The sequence below is a fragment of the Crinia signifera genome, chromosome 3, assembly GCF_055691185.1.
Source record: "Crinia signifera chromosome 3, ASM5569118v1, whole genome shotgun sequence".
In the NCBI taxonomy this organism is placed as follows: Eukaryota; Metazoa; Chordata; class Amphibia; order Anura; family Myobatrachidae; genus Crinia; species Crinia signifera.
Genome location: NC_139219.1, coordinates 244,128,536 through 244,150,959, shown reverse-complemented (window position 1 = coordinate 244,150,959; position 22,424 = coordinate 244,128,536). Strand labels below are relative to the sequence as shown.

The window sequence follows — 22,424 nt, the reverse complement described above, 5'->3', positions numbered from 1 at the left end:
TATTAGTCACGTGTACCCCTGTATATACAGCCCATGGTAGTATAAGGACATAGAGGGGGGACCGTCATACACATCAGTATGTGCCCGGCTTACACCCAGTAACACCCGCACCAGGCATTAGTCACGTGTACCCCTGTATATACAGCCCATGGTAGTATAATGACATAGAGGGGGGACCGTCATACACATCAGTATGTGCCCGGGTTACACCCAGTAACACCCGCACCAGGTATTAGTCACGTGTACCCCTGTATATACAGCCCATGGTAGTATAAGGACATAGAGGGGGACCGTCATACACATCAGTATGTGCCCGGCTTACACCCAGTAACACCCGCACCAGGTATCAGTCACGTGTACCCCTGTATATACAGCCCATGGTAGTATAAGGACATAGAGGGGGGACCGTCATACACATCAGTATGTGCCCGGCTTACACCCAGTAACACCCGCACCAGGTATTAGTCACGTGTACCCTGTATATACAGCCCATGGTAGTATAAGGACATAGAGGGGGGACCGTCATACACATCAGTATGTGCCCAGCTTACACCCAGTAACACCCGCACCAGGCATTAGTCACGTGTACCCTGTATATACAGCCCATGGTAGTATAAGGACATAGAGGGGGACCATCATACACATCAGTATGTGCCCGGCTTACACCCAGTAACACCTGCACCAGGCATTAGTAACGTGTATCCCTGTATATACAGCCCATGGTAGTATAAGGACATAGAGGGGGCCGTCATACACATCAGTATGTGCCCGGCTTACACCCAGTAACACCCGCACCAGGTATTAGTCACGTGTACCCTGTATATACAGCCCATGGTAGTATAAGGACATAGAGGGGGACCTTCATACACATCAGTATGTGCCCGGCTTACACCCAGTAACACCCGCACCAGGTATTAGTCACGTGTACCCCTGTATATACAGCCCATGGTAGTATAAGGACATAGAGGGGGGACCGTCATACACATCAGTATGTGCCCAGCTTACACCCAGTAACACTCGCACCAGGCATTAGTCACGTGTACCCCTGTAAATACAGCCCATGGTAGTATAATGACATAGAGGGGGGACCGTCATACACATCAGTATGTGCCCGGCTTACACCCAGTAACACCCGCACCAGGTATCAGTCACGTGTACCCCTGTATATACAGCCCATGGTGGTATAAGGACATAGAGGGGGACCGTCATACACATCAGTATGTGCCCAGGTTACACCCAGTAACACCCACACCAGGTATTAGTCACGTGTACCCCTGTATATACAGCCCATGGTAATATAAGGACATAGAGGGGGACCGTCATACACATCAGTATGTGCCCGGCTTACACCCAGTAACACTCGCACCAGGCATTAGTCACGTGTACCCTGTATATACAGCCCATGGTAGTATAATGACATAGAGGGGGGACCGTCATACACATCAGTATGTGCCCGGGTTACACCCAGTAACACCCGCACCAGGTATTAGTCACGTGTACCCCTGTATATACAGCCCATGGTAGTATAAGGACATAGAGGGGGACCGTCATACACATCAGTATGTGCCCGGCTTACACCCAGTAACACCCGCACCAGGCATTAGTCACGTGTACCCCTGTATATACAGCCCATGGTAGTATAATGACATAGAGGGGGGACCGTCATACACATCAGTATGTGCCCGGCTTACACCCAGTAACACCCGCACCAGGTATTAGTCACGTGTACCCCTGTATATACAGCCCATGGTAGTATAATGACATAGAGGGGGACCGTCATACACATCAGTATGTGCCCGGCTTACACCCAGTAACACTCGCACCAGGCATTAGTCACGTGTACCCCTGTATATACAGCCCATGGTAGTATAGGGACATAGAGGGGGGACCGTCATACACATCAGTATGTGCCCGGCTTATACCCAGTAACACCCGCACCAGGTATTAGTCACGTGTACCCCTGTATATACAGCCCATGGTAGTATAAGGACATAGAGGGGGGACCGTCATACACATCAGTATGTGCCCGGGTTACACCCAGTAACACCCGCACCAGGTATTAGTCACGTGTACCCCTGTATATACAGCCCATGGTAGTATAAGGACATAGAGGGGGACCGTCATACACATCAGTATGTGCCCGGCTTACACCCAGTAACACCCGCACCAGGTATCAGTCACGTGTACCCCTGTATATACAGCCCATGGTAGTATAGGGACATAGAGGGGGGACCGTCATACACATCAGTATGTGCCCAGCTTACACCCAGTAACACCCACACCAGGTATTAATCATGGTACCCCTGTATATACAGCCCATGGTAGTATAAGGACATAGAGGGGGACCGTCATACACATCAGTATGTGCCCGGCTTACACCCAGTAACACCCGCACCAGGTATTAATCATGGTACCCCTGTATATACAGCCCATGGTAGTATAAGGACATAGAGGGGGACCGTCATACACATCAGTATGTGCCCGGCTTACACCCAGTAACACCCGCACCAGGTATTAGTCACGTGTACCCCTGTATATACCGCCCACGGTAGTATAAGGACATAGAGGGGGGACCGTCATACACATCAGTATGTGCCCGGCTTACACCCAGTAACACCCGCACCAGGTATCAGTCACGTGTACCCCTGTATATACAGCCCATGGTGGTATAAGGACATAGAGGGGGACCGTCATACACATCAGTATGTGCCCGGGTTACACCCAGTAACACCCACACCAGGTATTAGTCACGTGTACCCCTGTATATACAGCCCATGGTAATATAAGGACATAGAGGGGGACCGTCATACACATCAGTATGTGCCCGGCTTACACCCAGTAACACTCGCACCAGGCATTAGTCACGTGTACCCTGTATATACAGCCCATGGTAGTATAATGACATAGAGGGGGGACCGTCATACACATCAGTATGTGCCCGGGTTACACCCAGTAACACCCGCACCAGGTATTAGTCACGTGTACCCCTGTATATACAGCCCATGGTAGTATAAGGACATAGAGGGGGACCGTCATACACATCAGTATGTGCCCGGCTTACACCCAGTAACACCCGCACCAGGTATTAGTCACGTGTACCCCTGTATATACAGCCCATGGTAGTATAAGGACATAGAGGGGGACCGTCATACACATCAGTATGTGCCCGGCTTACACCCAGTAACACCCGCACCAGGCATTAGTCACGTGTACCCCTGTATATACAGCCCATGGTAGTATAATGACATAGAGGGGGGACCGTCATACACATCAGTATGTGCCCGGCTTACACCCAGTAACACCCGCACCAGGTATTAGTCACGTGTACCCCTGTATATACAGCCCATGGTAGTATAATGACATAGAGGGGGACCGTCATACACATCAGTATGTGCCCGGCTTACACCCAGTAACACTCGCACCAGGCATTAGTCACGTGTACCCCTGTATATACAGCCCATGGTAGTATAGGGACATAGAGGGGGGACCGTCATACACATCAGTATGTGCCCGGCTTATACCCAGTAACACCCGCACCAGGTATTAGTCACGTGTACCCCTGTATATACAGCCCATGGTAGTATAAGGACATAGAGGGGGGACCGTCATACACATCAGTATGTGCCCGGGTTACACCCAGTAACACCCGCACCAGGTATTAGTCACGTGTACCCCTGTATATACAGCCCATGGTAGTATAAGGACATAGAGGGGGACCGTCATACACATCAGTATGTGCCCGGCTTACACCCAGTAACACCCGCACCAGGTATCAGTCACGTGTACCCCTGTATATACAGCCCATGGTAGTATAATGACATAGAGGGGGGACCGTCATACACATCAGTATGTGCCCAGCTTACACCCAGTAACACCCGCACCAGGTATTAGTCACGTGTACCCCTGTATATACAGCCCATGGTAGTATAAGGACATAGAGGGGGACCGTCATACACATCAGTATGTGCCCGGCTTACACCCAGTAACACCCGCACCAGGTATTAGTCACGTGTACCCCTGTATAGACAGCCCATGGTAGTATAATGACATAGAGGGGGGACCGTCATACACATCAGTATGTGCCCGGCTTACACCCAGTAACACCCGTACCAGGTATTAGTCACGTGTACCCTGTATATACAGCCCATGGCATATACAGTCTCTTACATTGCACAGTCCTATAATATAATCTCTGTTCTTTGTTAGTAAACCAGCGAGGTTCTCCCAGAAATGGTGGAGGAAGCAAGTCACCAAGTGAGTAGTAACCGGATATTGGCCGTGAGTAAGACCTGATCGGGCAATTATCGTATGACTGCGCATGCAAACAGCGGTCCTTTTGATTACAGCCAGTGAGTGATTGGCTAGCTAGTGTTATCCATACGAAAGTTGATTGACAGGCGAGGGGAGTAACGCTGGCGTTTTTCTGGCGGTAGTGAGGGCCCGCTGATGTCAGCAGCGGCCTCATTGTCCCCATCACCATTGCAGCGCCAAGTAACGCCTAGCTTACTCAGCGCTGCGAACAGTTGGGAAAACCATTCCATGGTGAGTGATTGTGAAGGGTCTTCTTCTCCCGTGACTGGCAGCGATCATGTGTACATTGGTGCGGGAAGGGGGTGTTTGCAGTTGGCAGGGTGGCCCAGGTCTGAATCGGGACGGTAATCCCTTCTCATTCCAGCATTACCCTATAGTAAGGGCTATATTACATGGGGGCGGTGGAGACGGGGACATTACCAGATATGGCACCATGATTAATGTAACCTATACCAGGTGGTATAAATAGGGGTCAGTGATCCCTGATACTGCCTCGTAGTGATTGTATGTTGGCAGGTGATGTATAGAAACGCTCATTTTATCCCATTGCAGATTCTTCACCTGTTTCTGCTGCAGAACGCGCACCTTATAAGGTAAGTACACAGGAGCGTCACAGGGGTACTGGCTGCAGTACAGGCAAGCGGGTTCCTGGCTCTCATAACCACAGCACCACAGTAATGTCAGGGACGTCCCCACATTGTCTCTAGGATAGTTACGGTGGTCTGGCCTGTTGGGAACTTTACATTAATGTCATGTAGTCAGAATGATAATTACACAGCGAGAGCCGCGGTCTGTAGCGTCAGATTACTTCCCAGTCCCCTTATGGATAATAACCAGAACTACACCAGATCCTTCCAATGTTACTGTTGTAGGGAAAGGGGGAATGGGGTGTCAACCAGTGCACAGGCTGGTATCAAAAAGACGGTAACAACGATGGTGTATATGCAGTGGCGTAACTAATAATTCTGCACCCTCCCCGCCGAAAATGCAGGGGGGCGCCCCCCCTAGGGTAAACAAATCCCCCCCCCGCCACCACCGTGCGGCCGTTACCTCAGCCGTTACCTGTGCTGCCAGTCAGTGTGTAGGGGAGCCGGGGAGCGCGGAGGGGAGCCGGGGTGCGGGGGTGTTGTGCGGCGGCAGGGGGGGTTACCTCCTGCCGCATCCGACCGTGTGCGCCTGGTCCCGGTTCTCCCGGCTGCTGCTGCTAGTACTGAGAAGTGACACTTGGAAAATGGCTGCCCCCATAAAAACTGTCTGCAGTATGGGGGCAGCCATTTTCCGAGTGTCTCTTTTTGTATCAGCAGCGCTGCAGCTGCAGCAGTAGCCGGGAGAGCTGGGACCCGGCACAGGTGCTGGCAGCAGAACTTGGCAGTGAGTAACTAATAATAGTCCCGCAGCCCCCCGGCGCCCACACCCCCTCAGCCCTCCTCTGCCCTCATCCTGTTACTCCCCCTGTCCTCATCCTGTTGCCCCCCTGCCCTCATCCTGTTACCGCCTGCACTAATCCTATTACCCTCTGCCCTCATCCTGTTACTCCGCTACCCTCATCCTGTTACCCCCCCCTGGCAACATCCTGTTACCTCCTGCCCACATCCTGTTACCCCCCTGCCCTCATCCTGTTACCCCCCTGCCCTCATCCACTACCCTCATCTTCAATTCCTGGAGCTACCCCTCCACACACACACAGTCATGTGCGCGTGCGCTCCTGGGAAAGTGGGCGTGGCTTTGTAAAGTGGGCCGTAGCACCAACCTGTGCAGACTTTTCTACTCCCCCTTCCTCTTTGAAATCCCCCTGCCCTCATCCTGCTACTCCGCAACCCTCATCCTCAGGGTTGCCACTTCAGGCATCTTCAATTCCTGGAGATCCCCCCCCCCCCCCCCACATGCACACACACACACACCTTCATGTGCGCGTGCGCTCCCGGGAAAGTGGGCGTGGCTTTGTAAAACGGGCATGACCTCTTCAGAAAAGTGGGTGTGGCCTCTAATACAGACATGTATTAAAGTCTCTATTGTTACATTTAATAACACATTTCCCCTACTGACAACTCCTATACAGATACCTCATACATCCTCCCCTCCCCCTGACACCAGTGACAACAACTTCACAGCAACCTCCCCCACCCCCTCACTTCTCTAACATGCAAATCTGCCCCAAACACTGACCGTCCACACACACAAATCCCCCCTTCACACTGGCCTCACCATTTCCTCAGCTGACAGCACAGACGGCACTGCCCTGTGTCTGATACACAGTAGCAGCCGGCTTATCTCTCCTCCGGGGCTCAGTTTGGGAGGAAGCACTGCTGCAACATCCTAAGCTGTTGGCTGCACAGTGCTCCTCCATCATCTCCTCTCCTGCAACCCAGTTTAAATATTTCTGGAGGTAGAGGGAGTTGTGCAGCGGACAGCAACTCACAAGTCACATGCCCTGTGACTTTTCTGGCACTGTGGAGGCTTTCAAAGTCACCCGGATTCCGGGAGAATCCCAGAATCCTAGAATCCGGGAGACTGCAAAAAGATCCAGGAGGGTTGCCACCGATTTAGGGAGAATCCATGAAATCCTGGAGACGTGGCAACCCTCTCATCCTGTTACTCTGCTACCCTCATCCTGTTACCCCCCCTCCCCCCCCCCATTGTGTAAATGCATTATAGTGACTGTATCTTGGCATGTGATGTTAAATACAGTAAATCTTCATTCTTTAGAATTGCAGATACAGCCAGCAGATACAGCCAGCAGATATGTGCGTCTGTATGTATGTATATATATGTATGCATATGTATGCATATGTATATATATGTATGCATATGTATATATATGTATGCATATGTATGTATATGTATATATATATATGTATGCATATGTATGTATATGTATATATATGTATGCATATGTATGTATATGTATGCATATGTATGTATATATATGTATGTATATGTATGCATATGTATGTATATGTATATATATGTATGTATATGTATGCATATATATGTATATGTATGCATATGTATGTATATGTATGTATATGTATGCATATGTATGTATATGTATATATATATGTATGCATATGTATGCATATGTATATATATGTATGCATATGTATATATATGTATGCATATGTATGCATATGTATATATACATACATACAGTCTCACACACACCCCGTGGGGGTCATTCAGATATAAGACTCACCAAATCATCCTGAACCTGCCGCCACCATCACGGCCTGCTGATTGCTACACTGCTCATGGCGCGGCTGCTCACCGGTACTGCGGTCTCTGCAACGGAAAAACTAATTTGGCTGGAATTGCCTTTTTATTACCACCAATAAACAGTGATGTCATCATTACACGGTCTGGTCACTTACTATTGCTACTTGCAGCTCACATATTGGAGGTTATTCTGGTTGACTCGCAAAGGCTGCAAATCTCGCTGTCTTTGGCACACCGCCCCATCGCACGCCACGATCCCCTGCAGGCATGTGAATGGATGTTTTGCATAAACATCCATTCGCAGCCTTGCGTGCAGGGACAAAATAATTTCATGGTTGATGACCATCGTATGAATTTGCCAGCGCGCAGATCTGAAGCACCTCTGTGGTGTTTTAGATCTACGGGCGCCCTGACATCCGCTGCCCGACCCCCACACCATCGGGGAATTACCATGGGAACACACAGCATTTTCATGGAAATGCCCATGAAACGCTGGGCGTTCCCATGGGCAAATCCCCCGGCCCGCCGCCCCCTGCCCGCACTGTTTTGTGCGAGCACCAGGTGAATAATCTATTCACCGTGGCCACTCGCACACAGCCGCTGCACATGTGCATAAATTACTATGCACATGCACAGTCGCAAAAAATCGTTCCCCCCCGTGCGGTCGCGCCCATTATGCTTAGTGAGTAAAAGGTATTTCAGCTTTGAAGCAGATTTGGGCTGTGTAATCTGTGCTGGATGGGCCCATCATATATGACCTGCTGTGGGGTGTAATGCGGCCACACCCGATAAATGGGGTAATATTCACCCCTGTAGAGTCGGAGATACCCGCAGGGCCGTCGCTACCCGCTCACCAGAGCCTGCGAAGCAAGGAGGCGCTGTGTTCCATAGGCGCTTCCCTGCTCTGCGACTCTACTGAGTCTGCCACTGCACAGAATGGGATGTGCGCTGCTGCTGCTGCGCCTGTCACAGTGTGTGACAGCCAGGCAGCAGTGCTGGCAGCAGAGGGGAGAGAGGAATAAGTGCAGCAGTGGGTCGGGACACTCCGGAGGACAGCAGCACCACCAGGGGAAGTCCTGGTCTGCAGAAAGGTACAGGAAGTATAAACTGCGCTAAATATAAAGAAACAGTGTATGCAGGGCCGGTGCAAGGCACCGGAGCGCCCCAGGCGAGTCGGGGTGGGGGCGCCCCGGTGTCGGGGGGGGAGCACCTGTCCTGCGGCGCTGTGTATTTAAATCTGGCGGCGGAGGCAGCGGCGGTCCCTGCAGTCCATTAGAAATCACGAGCGCTATCCGCCGGGCTATGCGGAAGCGATTCTAGTGTGAAAACACTGGCAGCACGCTGATTGGCTGAGATCAGCCTGCGCCATGCTGCCAGAGTTTTCACACTAGAAGCGCTTCCGCATAGCCCGGCGGATAGCGCTCGTGATTTCTAATGGACTGCAGGGACCCCCGCTGCCTCCGCCGCCAGATTTAAATACACAGCGCCGTAGGACAGGTAACCGGGCGGCACAAAATGCCGCCCTCCAGTGGCCGGCGCCCTAGGCAAATGCCTAGATTTGCCTAGTGGTGGCGCCGGCCCTGAGTGTATGACATAAAAATGTACAATTTAATATATGAAATGCATAAAAAAATCAATGAAGCGATAATGATATAAAATGATTAAAATTACTGCAAATCGTTAATCAATCAGTGCATTGGACATGAGTGTATGGATAATCACCCTTCCTTTGTGGTCCACCAGTACTGGGGAAGTCCTTTTGTTTATAGAATTGTAATATCCAGTAAATGGAAAGTGGGGGGTCTCTTCCTCTCCTTTGCCAATATGAAACTGGGTCTGTTAGGAGGTGGCGTTCCTCCAAAGGTGGTGTTGCTGCAGTGAGTTTAGTATTTGCTACAGGGAAAACGTAGGAACATAATTTGCAATTCCTTATTTATCAGTTGTATACTTTTGTTTGCAGTGTTTCTGAGTACCCCAGTCTTGCTTCTCACAGACTGCATCACCAATTTCACACATTAGTCCTGGTCTGCACCTTCCTTCCTCACTGTGGTGCTGAGCCCCTCCCCCTGATCTCTGCATCAGGGTCAAGAACTGCATGTGCAGAGCAGGGATTGGAGGATCTCGACACATACTGATTAGAAGAGAGCCCCTGATTGGTGGAGCCTAGGGATGGCCATCATTGCCATTGCCATCAATGGTTGCCATCGATGGCAATTCTGCAACTGGTCATCGATAGTGCTAAACTATGCAATGGATGACCATCGATATTTTTACATATCGATGGTCATCCATTGTGTTTGATTGATTGGCCTGTGGGCCAATCAAATCACGGGAAGCAGAGCTTTGCGGGTGTCAGGAGCAGAGCTATGTTCCGTGTCCCAGCACTTTGAAAAAAATCAAAACATCGTTTTGCTGTTCCATCGATAGAGGGAAACCATCTAGTTCTCTCCCATCGATGACAAAAGTATTCAATATCGGCCATGAACCATCAATGATGTTGAATCATCGATGGCCATCCCTAGTGGAGCCTACCATTCACCACTGACCCCTGGAACACCGAGGATCCCACAGCTGAGCACATGGCTTCCTCTGTAAGTTACTGCACCCAGCACCTTGCCTCCTCTGCCCCTGTAGCTCCTGCCTCTCTGCAGCCTCTCTCTCTCTCTCTCCTCATCTGTTCTACCCCCTCCTTACCCAGCATCTGTCCCCCTCTCCCTAGCCAGTACCCCCGCCCTCTCCCTGCCCAGCATTTGTCCCCCTCTCAATGCCCAGCATTGTCTCCCCATCCCTGCCCAGTATCTGTCCCCCCCATCCAGTGGCGTAACTATAAATTCTGCTCCCCCCTGCCAAAAAGTTTTTGGCGCCCCCCCCCCCGGCTCCTCTCCGGCGTGTTTCCCCAGCGTGTGATGTCATCACATAACGGAGAAGCTAAAGCAGGAGAGAGGAAGAGAGACCAGCATACACTGATGCTTCCCTTGACTCTGACACATCCCAGGCCACCCTAGCATGCCCATCCGCCTGCCCATCCTCTACACAGTAGCCAATAGCCGGCTGTGTACAGTAAATTTAATCAGTGGGGGGATTTGTCATCTCTGCCATTGCCGCACCCACACTGTGGCTGACTCGCCTCCAGTGCTCAGCCAGTGGGCAGCGGCAGGCAGCAGCATGTCAGTGCGTCGAGCGGGTGCCAGCGCCCAAACAGACCCCACTGCTTCTTGCTCCCCCAAGCGGCTGCTGGGGCTGCCTTACAGTAGTTACGCCACTGCCCCCATCTCCCTGCCCAGCATCTCTCCACCCTCCCTGACCAGTATCTCCCCCTCTCCCTGATCAGCACCTGTCCCCCCTCCTGCCCAGTATCTGCCCCCTATCCCTGCCCAGTATCTGCCTTCCTCTCCCTGCTCAGCACCTGTCCCCCTCCTGCCCCCCTATCCCTGAGCAGTATCTGCCTTCCTCTCCCTGCTCAGCACCTGTCCCCCCTCCTGCCCAGTATCTGCCCCCCTATCCCTGCCCAGTATCTGTCCCCCTCCCTGCCCAGTATCTGCCCCCTCTCCCTGCTCAGCATCTGTCCCCCTCTCCCTGCCCAGCATCTGTCCCACCTCTCCCTGCCCAGTATCTGCCCCCTCTCCCTGCCCAGAATCTGCCCCCTCTCCCTGCCCAGCATCTGTCACATATCTCCCTTCCCAGTATCTGCTCTCCTTTTCCTGCCCAACATTTGTCCACCCCTCCCGCTCAGTATCTGCCACCCTCTCCCTGCCCAACATGTCATCCCTCTCCTTGCCCAGTATCTGCCCCCTCTCCCTGCCCAGCATCTGTCATCCCTCTCCCTGCCCAGTATCTGCCCCTCTCCCTGCCCAGCATCTGTCCCCCCTCCTGTGCAGTATCTGCCCCCCTCTCCCTGCCCAGCATCTGTACCCCATCTCCCCACACATAGGCGTGCGCAGAACATTTTATTAGGGGGTGCACCATCAAAGGGGTGTGCGTAGCATCACCTATTGGGCATAGCTAACACTGCTCATTGGGTGTATCGAACACTGCCAAACTGGCGTGTCTACCATCATCTATTGGCACTCGCTACAATATAAAACGTCTCTCTGCCACACCATAATCTCCTGCCTAGTTCAGCTCTGTGTAACAGTACATGCAAATAAAGTCACAAACATATATGGATGATGCAGGTATGTAGTGATATGACAATGGTCTAGTACAATTAACAATGCAAAACACATAATTGATTGATGGGCGCGTCTTTTAATGGAATACAGTTCTAAACAGAAAAAGTCATTGGTAAAAGGTATCGCTAATGGCAGGGAGGTGTTCATTAATGTGGGCACAGCATTAGGGGGTGCCTGTGCACCCCTAACACTCAATGTGCGCACACCAATGTCCCCACATCTATACCCCCTCTCTCTCTCCCTAGCATCTGCCCCTCTCTCCAGATCTGTCCCCCTCTTTTTGCCCATTATATGCCCATCTGCACTAACTAACACTACTGGGAGTTATGTATAATGGGCAATACTACTGTGGGTGTTTTAAGTGGCAGCACTGTTGGCATTACGTTTAAGGGACACTACTTATGTGGGCATTGTGTATAAGGGACACTACTATGTGGTGTATTGTGAATCAGAGGCACCATGTGTGAAATAAATTAAATTGTGCTACTTTATGGTGTCATTAATTTGTTGCCGAGATCTTGCCCATAAAATGATGGAACTTACTGCCGCCTCATAACAACCTGACCAATGATGGCTACAATTCCATGCGGGGATTCTGGCGCAAGCGAGCGATCCCATTGGACAGGAGAAAGCTCAGCCAGAACTGATGTACAGTAACCACACCCAATGTCAGATCAGGGCCAATGTTGCAGATCAGGCACCAACATGATATCACGTCCACACAAGCCTCAGGTTTATGGGCAATTTGGAACTGGCGTGCTTACTGCCATCTTTAATAAGGGTATGGGGCTGGATGGTGAGGACCCCATAGGATAACCCTCTCTGCAGGGTGCGCGATACCATGTCTTTACATCATCTGCTGCTTTTCTGTAACAATGCCACGCAGCCACGATTTAGGGGCAAGTACCCACTATGGCACAGATTACCACTAGGGATAGGGGAGCGGAGCATTCCGTATATATTACCCTCCCTTATAGAGGACCCAACTCACAAACAGGTACAGCCCATCAACCAATAGGAAGCAGCACAATAACTGAGACATGTAGAAGACAACTCGCTGTGTGTAGGTGACAGTCAGCGGCTTTCTGCCAACACAATGGCCTCTGGCAACAGAGGTAACAATGACCAATCCCCAGGTTCTCTCAGCCAATCACTTCTGTGATACACTCTAATGTGACCGCCTCTCACTGTGAAATTATAGGGGGGTCAATTCCTCTGCGCACTCACTGCTGGCTGTGGGAGCAGCACAGAAGGGAGGCCGAGGAGCAGCATAGCAGGGGAGACCGGGGAGCAACAGAGCACGGGAGGCCGGCGAGCAGATGAGCCTGGGAGCAGGAGAGCATGGGAGCAGCAGAGCAGGGGAGGCCAGAGAGCAGCAAAGCCCAGAAGAAGGGGAGCAGCACAGCAGGGGAGGGCGGGGAGCAGCAGAGCAGGGGAGGGCGGGGAGCAGCAGAGCAGGGGAGGGCGGGGAGCAGCAGAGCAGGGGAGACAAGGAGTAGCAGAGCAGGGGAGGCCTGGGAGCAGCAGAGCAGGGGAGGCCGGGGAGCAGCAGAGCAGGGGAGGCCGGGGAGCAGCAGAGCAGGGGAGGCCGGGGAGCAGCAAAGCAGGGGAGGCCTAGGGTCAGCAGAGCAGGGGAGGCCTGGGAGCAGCAGAGCACGGAAGGCCGGGGAGCAGCAGAACAGGGTAGGCCGGGCAGCAGCTGAGCCTGGGAGCAGCAGAGCAGGGGAGGCCGGGCAGCAGCTGAGCCTGGGAGCAGCAGAGCAGGGGAGGCCAGAGTTCGGCAGCAGGGGAGCATACTGAAGCTGGTAAGACCTGCCTCCTCTCCACCTCACCCCCATTACCTCACGCCTCAGCCGCCATGGTTATTGTGGAAAAAGGCTATCCATTCAGTAGCTTATGGGCAGAGGAAGTAATGACAGTGGTGATGGGGGCAACCTTAAGTGACTCAATTTAAATTAAAGGGGTTGACATACACAGCGCAGATCCTCACCTCAATGTCAGAATGATTTTTGGTAGCCGAGGCATCGTCTTCTGTCTTAGGCATGGTGTCCTCCTGGAGGTGTGGACTGCTGGGCATCTGGACCACAGTGTCCTCCTGGAGGCATGGACTGCTGAACGCCTGGACCACGGTGTCCTCCTGGAGGCATGGACTGCTAGGCACCTGCACTACAGTGTCCTCCTGAATGCATTGACTGCTGAGTGCCTAGACCACAATGTCCTCCTGTAGGCTTGAAGTACTGATTGCTTGGACCACAGTGTTCTACTGGAGGCGTGGACTGCTGGGCACCTGGACCACATTGTCCTCCTGTAGGCTTGAAGTGCTGATTGCTTGGACTACAGTGTTCTCCTGGAGGCATGGACTGCTGAGCACCTGGACCACAGTGTCCTCCTTTATACATAGACTGCTGAGCACCTGGACCACACTGTACTCCTGGAAGCTTGGACTGCTTAGTGCCTGGACCATATTGCTCTCCTGGAGGCGTGGACTGCTGAGCGCCTGGACCACTGTGTCCTCTTGGTGGCTAGGTGTGTCTGGAAAAAGAGATTTGAACAAATTCTGAGATAAAAATGAAAGTGTGCATGTCTGTAAGGGACACTGCTTGCAGCATGTGTGTGTACCCCTTACACACACAAATGCAGAACATACTGCTCCTTACACAGACATACTGCCCCTTACACACACAAATGCCAAACATACTGCCCCTAACACACACCACACACATACTACCACTTACAGTACACATAAATGGTTAACATACTGCTCCTTACGCAGTGGTGTATCTATAGCACCGCAGCCCCGGCGACGGCGGGGAGGCGCTGACTAAGTGTGGGTGTCGGGGGGACTGCGGGCGCTATTGTTACGCCCCCAGCTCCCACCTCCTTATGGGTGCAGCAGGGTGCGTGCAGGGGGGTCCATGCGGCGCGGGTGTACCTGTGGCGCTGTCTAGAAGCCACGGTGAGAGGGTTTCCTGCGGCGCTGTGTAGTGAGTTGGCGCCAGGTCTCTGCAGTGTCTTGGAAATATCCGAGCTGCCAGCGGGTAGCGCTTCTCATTTTGAACACACTGGCCATTTTTCTAACTTCTAAATGCGCCCTGCCCTTATTTGTGCAGTATTGTGTTCCCTTCCACTGCTCATCGTGCTGAGAGGTTTGCCCCTCTCAACCCTCCGGCGTCCCCATCCCCCCGGCGCCTCTGCCACTGCATCTGTGAGTGAGAGATGATCGCTCGCAGTGCTGCAGGCTTCCCCCACCCCCTCAGGTAGCTGTCGGCCATTTCAAATGCCACATGGCAGCCGCGGTGATTGGCTACGGCCCGCAAGCTCTGATTGGCTCACCAGTTACCGCTCCACATTTGAAATGACTGAGAGCCGCCGACAGGTGAGGGAAGCCTTGCGGCGCTGCAATACACTCTCATACTTATAGTGGTGGGAGCGGAGGCTGGACCTGTACTACAGGGGTGAGTCTCTGCACTACATGGGGCAATAAACAGTGGTACCACCACTACAGGGGCATTAAGCAGCAGCAGCACCACCATGACAGGGGGCATTAAGCAGCAGCACCACCACCACGACCAGGGGTATTAAGCAGCATCAGCACCACAATGACAGGGGGCATTAAGCAGCAGCAGCACCACCACTACAGGGGGTATTAAGCAGCAGCAGCAGCACTATAGGGGGCATTAAGAACAGCAGCAATACAGGGGGCATTACACAGCAACAGCACTCCTGGGGGCATTAAGCAGCAGCACTATAGGGGGCATTAAGCAGCAGCACTACAGGGGGCATTAAGCAGCAGCACTACAGGGGGCATTAAGCAGCAGCACTACAGGGGGCATTAAGCAGCAGCACTACAGGGGGCATTAAGCAGCAGCACTACAGGGGGCATTAAGCAGCAGCACTACAGCGGGCATTAAGCACCTGCTATCAGTATCACTAAGAAAAAATCTCTACTTGCACCACTGCATAGAAAACCTGCCTGTCAGTGCTGCGGTGTCCCAACTTTCCTGCCGTATAACATCTCTCAGATAAATTTGGGATTAATCCACCAGTTCATTATTGGCATTTTCATTGTTGCTTATTACTTCACTGTGTATTGTTACACCATTGTCGCTTATTCCATTCCTGTGTATTGTTACACCATAGTTGCTTATTACATCCCTGTGTATTGTTACACCTATACCTCTGTATATTGTCTTGCTGCTATTATTAATTATATCCTTGTGTATTGTTACACCTGTTTACCTCTCGACATCCTGGTGTATTGTTACATCTGTACTACCCAAGGTACTGTCACCTCCTGGGACCACGATTGGCTCTTCAGCCCATAGGGGGATCAGTGGCCCACTACTGTCCGTGTTTAGGTAGTCTGTCCTCTTGCTCTTGGTCCGTCTCCACGGATACGTTGTCCCATTATAAGTCCTGCCTGTAACGGAGTCTGGGCGGACTTAATTCACCCTTACAGCCGGGACATGTACAGGTGAAGCCTAGTTCTGCACATATCCATGGACGCTAGGCCAAGGCAACAGAGTTAGGGAGTGGGGCCACTGACAACTCCTTAACATTATAACTGGCCAAAAAGAGACTATTGGACTGGTAGACTACTATGGATCCAGCCCAGCAATCCGCGGCTCATGCTCTCGCCGGGCAGATGCACGGTCTGACCCAAAAGAACCAGGAGCGTACTCTCCGGGTCAATTCTGAAGAGGAACGGGTTCATGGTGCCTTATCCTCGTCCAGGATACCTGAGCCTAAAGTAAACCTTCCGGACCGTTTTTCTAGAGACCTTGCCCAATTCTTTCATTTTCGGGAGGCCTGTAAGCTTTATTTCAGACTTCGGCCTTCTTCTTCTGGCGCCGAGTCCCAACGTGTGGGGATTATTATCTCCCTTCTCCAAGGCGATACCCAGACCTGGGCGTTCGGTCTCCCAGCTGGTGCCGAGGCTCTCTCCTCAGTCAATTCTTTTTTTGCGGCCATGGGGTTGTTGTATGATGACCCGGACCGAGCTACGTCTGCCGAGGCTAACTTCCGTTCACTGCGGCAAGGCCGAGGCACCGCGGAGGCCTACTGCACGCAATTCAGGAGGTGGGCCATTGACTCTGGCTGGAATGACCCGGCACTTCGCAGTCAGTTCCGGCTGGGCTTATCAGATTGTATAAAGGATGCTCTGGTCCAGTATCCAACCCCGGACTCCCTTAATGATCTCATACAGCTTGCAATTAGAGTGGATAGACGGTGTTGGGAACGCCAGAGAGAGAGAGATTCTGGAGTACAGTACCATCCACTAATGCTTCCGGGGAAAACTGTAAGGATATGGGTGAAGAACCCATGCAAATTGGTGCTACGCGCCTTTCAGCATCAGAAAAGAACCGGAAAAGAGCCAAGGGCTTGTGCCTCTACTGTGGAGGTCAGGGTCATGGCGTCATGGCTTGCCCGATGAAGCTAGTAAAATACCGGGTCTAAGTGATGGTAGGGAGATTCACTTAGGCCTATCCAGCTTCTCTCCCTTAGACTCTATCCTAATCCAAGCTCTTGTCTCTTTTGGGGATAGAGATATTGGGGTTACTGCCTTTTTGGATAGTGGGGCAGCCTTCAATTTCATGGACATTGGCCTGGCCAGCACATTAAAGATTATTCCTATACCCTTGGATAATTCCATTTCTGTTTGTGGTTTGGATGGTCTTCCACTCTCCAATGGTAGTATCAACACGTACACCCCTCTCCTCAGATTATCTGTTGGAGCACTTCATTCGGAGGAGGTTTCTTTCTTTCTTTTTCATTGTCCCATGGCTCCGGTGGTCCTGGGCTTGCCCTGGTTGAAGAAACACAATCCCGGTATCAACTGGGCCTCAGGAGAGATTATTCACTGGGGGTCTTTTTGTTCAAAAAATTGTTTATCATTACCTCTTCGCATTTCTCACCCCGTCTAGTCTTCTTTACCCTGCCGCCTCATCGCCCTTTTGATTGCACCATAGACATGGTTTCCAATGCTACCTTACCTAAAGGACGTCTTTATGCTCTTTCCGTACCCGAGACCCAGGCCATGGATCAATATATTCAAGGAAACCTTAAAAAAGGCTTTATTCGTCCCTCTAAGTCGCCGGTAGGGGCGGGATTTTTCTTTGTGGATTGATTACAGAGCTTTGAACAAAATCACTGTGAAAAATTCTTATCCCTTACCCCTCATTTCGGTCCTGTTCGATCAAATCCAAAAAGCTGCAGTGTTCTCCAAGATCGACTTAAGAGGGGTGTGTAATTTAATTAGAATTCACCAGGGTGACGAGTGGAAGAAGGCATTCAATACACATACTGGTCACTACGAATATTTGGTGATGCTGTTTGGGCTAGCTAATGCCCCTACCGTCTTTCAGGACTTTATTAACGAAGTCCTCCGACCATTCCTCGGGGTATTCGCAGTGGTATACCTGGATAATATTTTGATTTTTTCAAAGTCTCTTTCTGAACACCGAAAGCATGTTAGGATGGTCCTCCAGAAACTTCGTGAAAATAATTTGGACGCTAAAATGGAGAAATGTGAGTTTGAGGTGAAGCAGATCTCATTCCTCGGCTATGTCATCTCTCCCAAAGGGATCTCTAGTAAGGTTCAGGCCATCCTTTCTTGGGCTCATCCCACCAGTCTGAAAGCAGTCCAGAGAATTTTGGGATTTTCCAATTATTATCGCAAGTTTATTCGTTCCTTCTCTGATTTAGTCGCTCCTATTGTAGAATTGACTCGAAAGGGTGCTGATCCTCAAGATTGGTCTCTGCAGGCCATCAAAGCCTTTGACAAGTTGAAAGAAGCCTTCTGTTCTGCACCATCCGGATCCTAGGGTTCCTTTCTTAGTCGAGGTCGATGCTTCTGATGTCGGGGCTGGAGCGGTCCTCTCTGAAAAGGACGTACAGGATATGAGACTTCACCCATGTGCATATTTCTCTCGCAAATTTTCCCCTGCCGAAAGGAATTATGATGTGGGCAATAGGGAACTGCTGGCCATAAAGTGGGCCTTTGAAGAGTGGCGTCATTGGCTGGAGGGGGCAAAGCATGTTGTCACTGTGGTTACACAAGAATTTTGCATACATTGAGTCTGCCAGATGCCTCAATCCCAGACAGGCTCGTTGGGCCTTATTCTTCACTCGATTCAATTTTGTCATTACTTTCAGACCGGGCCCCAAGAACACCAAGGCCGATGCACTCTCCCGTAGCTTCCAGCCGGTGCAAAGTACCAATGTTAAGGATGTGCCTATCATCCCTGCATAGGTCATCATAGCAGGATGGACTCAGGATCTGGCCACTCGCCTGCTTGCCTCGCAGTCGTTGGCACCCAAGGAAACGCCACAAGACCGTCTTTTCGTCCCTGAAAGGCTGCAGGAATCAGTCCTTAAAGACTTCCACTCCAGTAGGATCTCTGGGTACCCTGGAGTTACCAAGACACTGAAGCAGTTGTCCAGAGCGGTTTGGTGGCCTACTATGAGGCAAGATATCTCTCGGGTTCGTTTCCTCTTGTGTCATCTGTGCCCGACATAAATCCTCCTGAAGGTCGCCGATGGGCCAACTCCTACCCTAATCTATTCCTGATAGACCATGGTCCCATATCTCTATGGATTTTATCGTAGAATTGCCTCTTTCTTCTCATTATATCATAGTCTGCGTTACGGTTGATCGATTCAGCATGTTGGCATGGAGTTGATTTTAAAAAGCGTGGCGAGCGCGCAGCGTGGCGCCGTGAAACTACACAAGTACCCAATATTTATGGTGCTTTGTTTAAAAATGTCAAAGTAATTGGGCTGAACTACTACCACTGGCGGAATTCTGCTATAACAACCCCTATCATTCAGCTTCTAGAAAATCTCCATTTCTTTGCAATTTTGGATTCCACCCTAAGTGCATTTCTTTTGAAGTACCCGTTGACTCCTCCTTGTCCTATTCCACTGTGGTCTCTCAGCTTAGAAGTTCCTGTAGGAAGGTTCATCAAGAACTCAGGCAGTCCTCATTATGGTCTAAGACCTTCTTTGATAAACACAGAAGCCCATGTCACTTCAGGGTTGGCCAGAAGGTGTGGTTATCCACTCAATGTATCAAACTTCGCCAAAGATGTGCCAAGCTGGGACCTAAATTCATTGGGCCCTTCCTGATCATTGAACAGATCAACCCCGTAGCTTTTAGGTTACGTTTACCCAGATCGTTGAGAATCAATAATGTCTTTCATTGTTCTCTTTTAAAGCCGGTGTCACTTCTTTCCAAGTATCCGCTTGCTCAGACCACTAAACCAATCCTTTTCCAGGGACGTAAGGAATTCCTGTTCGAGCGAGTTATAGTTTTAGTTCATTGGAAAGGGTTTGGGGATGAGGAAAGATCCTGGGTTTCTGAGAAGTCTTTACATGCTCCCAGGTTAAAGGCTGCTTTCTTTAAACAGTTTCCATGGAAACCCGGTGCCAAGGGTTCGGTGACCCCTCCTCAAGGGGGGGGGGGGGTACTGTCAGAGGCCGCGCAAGCGTCTCCCGTCCCCGCCCGGCGGCCTCTAGACTGTGCCTCCCGGCGGTTGTTAAGCAGCCGGGACGACACAGTGACGTCAGCCCTGAACTTCCGCCCGGCGTTACTAAGCGCCCGGGACGCGGCGCTCCCTCGCTGCCTTCTCTGCCGCAGCGCTTGCCTAGGCGACAGAGGACGCCAGGCAGCTGCGAGCAGAAGGGTGTGCAGCGTCCAGCTGTCCTGGATGATTAGATGAGCCAGCCGGTCACTCATTAGCCGGGACTCCTTTTTAAACCTTCCGGGGAAGCTGGATAGTTGCCGGTTATAGTTCTGACCAGCGTGTTCAGAGTGTTCCCGGTCCCCGGCGGTTACCCTTGCCTGTCTAAGCCTGTTTGGTGCTGCTGGCCCAAAGGTTTCACCCCTGCATTCCAATGTCCTTGTTCAGAGGTTCCCTGCCTGTCAGTGCTGCGGTGTCCCAACTTCCCTGCCGTATAACATCTCTCAGATAAATTGGGGAATTAATCCACCAGTTCATTATTGGAGTTTTCATTGTTGCTTATTACTTCACTGCATATTGTTACACCATTGTCGCTTATTACATCCCTGTGTATTGTTACACCTATACCTCTGTATATTGTCTCGCTGCTATTATTAATTATATCCTTGTGTATTGTTACACCTGTTTACCTCTCGACATCCTGGTGTATTGTTACATCTGTACTACCCAAGGTACTGTCACCTCCTGGGGCCACGATTGGCTCTTCAGCCCATAGGGGGATCAGTGGCCCGCTACTGTCCGTGTTCTGTCCTCTTGCTCTTGGTCCGTCTCCACGGATATGTTGTCCCATTAAAAGTTCTGCCTGTAACGGAGTCTGGGCGGACTTAATTCGCCCCTACAGCCGGGACGGGTACCGACGAAGCCTAGTTCTGCACATATCCGTGGACGCTAGGCCAAGGCAACAGAGTTAGGGAGCGGGGCCTCTGACACCTCTTTAATACGGTGCGAAGAACCACCCGGTCAGCGTGCAAAACCAGGAAAGGGGACTTGCATGACAGAGCAGACAGATCCGACACCCTCTGGGCCGATGCTATTGCCAATAAGAAAACTGTTTTCCAGTTAAGTCAACACAGGTCCACGGACCGCAAAGGCTCAAATGGTGGTTTCGGAGGCGCAGATAACACAAGGGAAAGGTCCCAAGGAGCAAGTGGGTGACAAAGGTAGGCTGTATATGCAAAACACCCTGCAGGAATGCGTGGACATCCGGCAAAAGTGCTAATCTGCGGTGAAACAAGATGGACAAAGCCGAGACTTGAAACTTCAAGGTAGATAAGCGCAATCCAGCCTCCAGGCCCTTCTGTAAGAAAGATAGAATCTGAGTCAGGCGGTAAGTCCTAGGATTGAAGTGGCGAGTTCTACACCAAACAAAGTAGGCCCGCCAAACACGATGGTAAGCCCTCGCCGAGGAAGCCTTCCTTGCTCTAAGCATGGTGGAGATTACTCGTGCATTAAACCCCCTGGCTCTCGCCGCTTCCGGCCCCGAGCAAGACGGCCGCGTGAAAAGGAGCTCCGTGGACGGCGAGGCGGGCGGCACCCCTAACTTGCCGGACCACGGTCCCCAGCAGCTCAGCCGAGTGCAGGACAGCACAGAGCGGCAGGCGCGGTGCAGAGAGAGGGGTCTCTCTCCCATGCCGAAGCGCCAGAGCCGCCGAGCCACAGCGTCAGCACAGACGCCGCAGCAGCCCAAGATGGCGACCGCCCCAGCACACGCTGACACAGAGTCCCTGCAGGACCAGCCAAGACGCTCCACACCGCAGCAGGTACAGCCTCAGCCCAGCCAGCAGCAACAGGTAACAAGGGGACCCCCAGATTCCCCCACGGCATCCCTCAAAGGCACCCCAGAATGTTTTATAAGAGACATAAGCAGAGGGGATGAGGAAGACACAGGGAATGAGGCATACCAAAGCATGGTGCGGGCAATTAAAGCCACCATTACCCCTATGTTCAGGGAACAGGCAGAGGCATTCAACCAAAGTTTTGCTGACTTAAAGGGGCACATGTCGCAGCTCACACAGAGAGTCTCACATAACGAAGCACAGATAGGAGCAACGTTCCATGATGTCCAGGAGCTGAAAGCTCACAATAATGCTTTACAGAAGTCTGTGTACACACTAACCATTAAGGTCGATGACCTTGAAAATAGGTCTAGGAGATCAAATCTGAGATTGGTGGGCCTCCCAGAGACGGTCAGGGGACCGGCACTACA

General features: G+C 51.5%; 1 long non-coding RNA gene across 1 annotated transcript in view; it reads right to left on the bottom strand.

The window, feature by feature from the left end:
• Positions 1–9,252: 9,252 nt before the first annotated feature.
• The window catches only part of LOC146062686 (uncharacterized), a 77,297-nt gene continuing 64,125 nt past the window's right edge, over positions 9,253–22,424 (bottom strand). Inside the window, exons 2-3 of the long non-coding RNA XR_014471465.1 lie at positions 13,687–14,228; positions 9,253–9,417 (exon numbers count right to left, since the gene is read on the bottom strand). This is a non-coding gene — a long non-coding RNA (uncharacterized LOC146062686). The remainder of the gene's footprint in view (positions 9,418–13,686; positions 14,229–22,424) is intronic.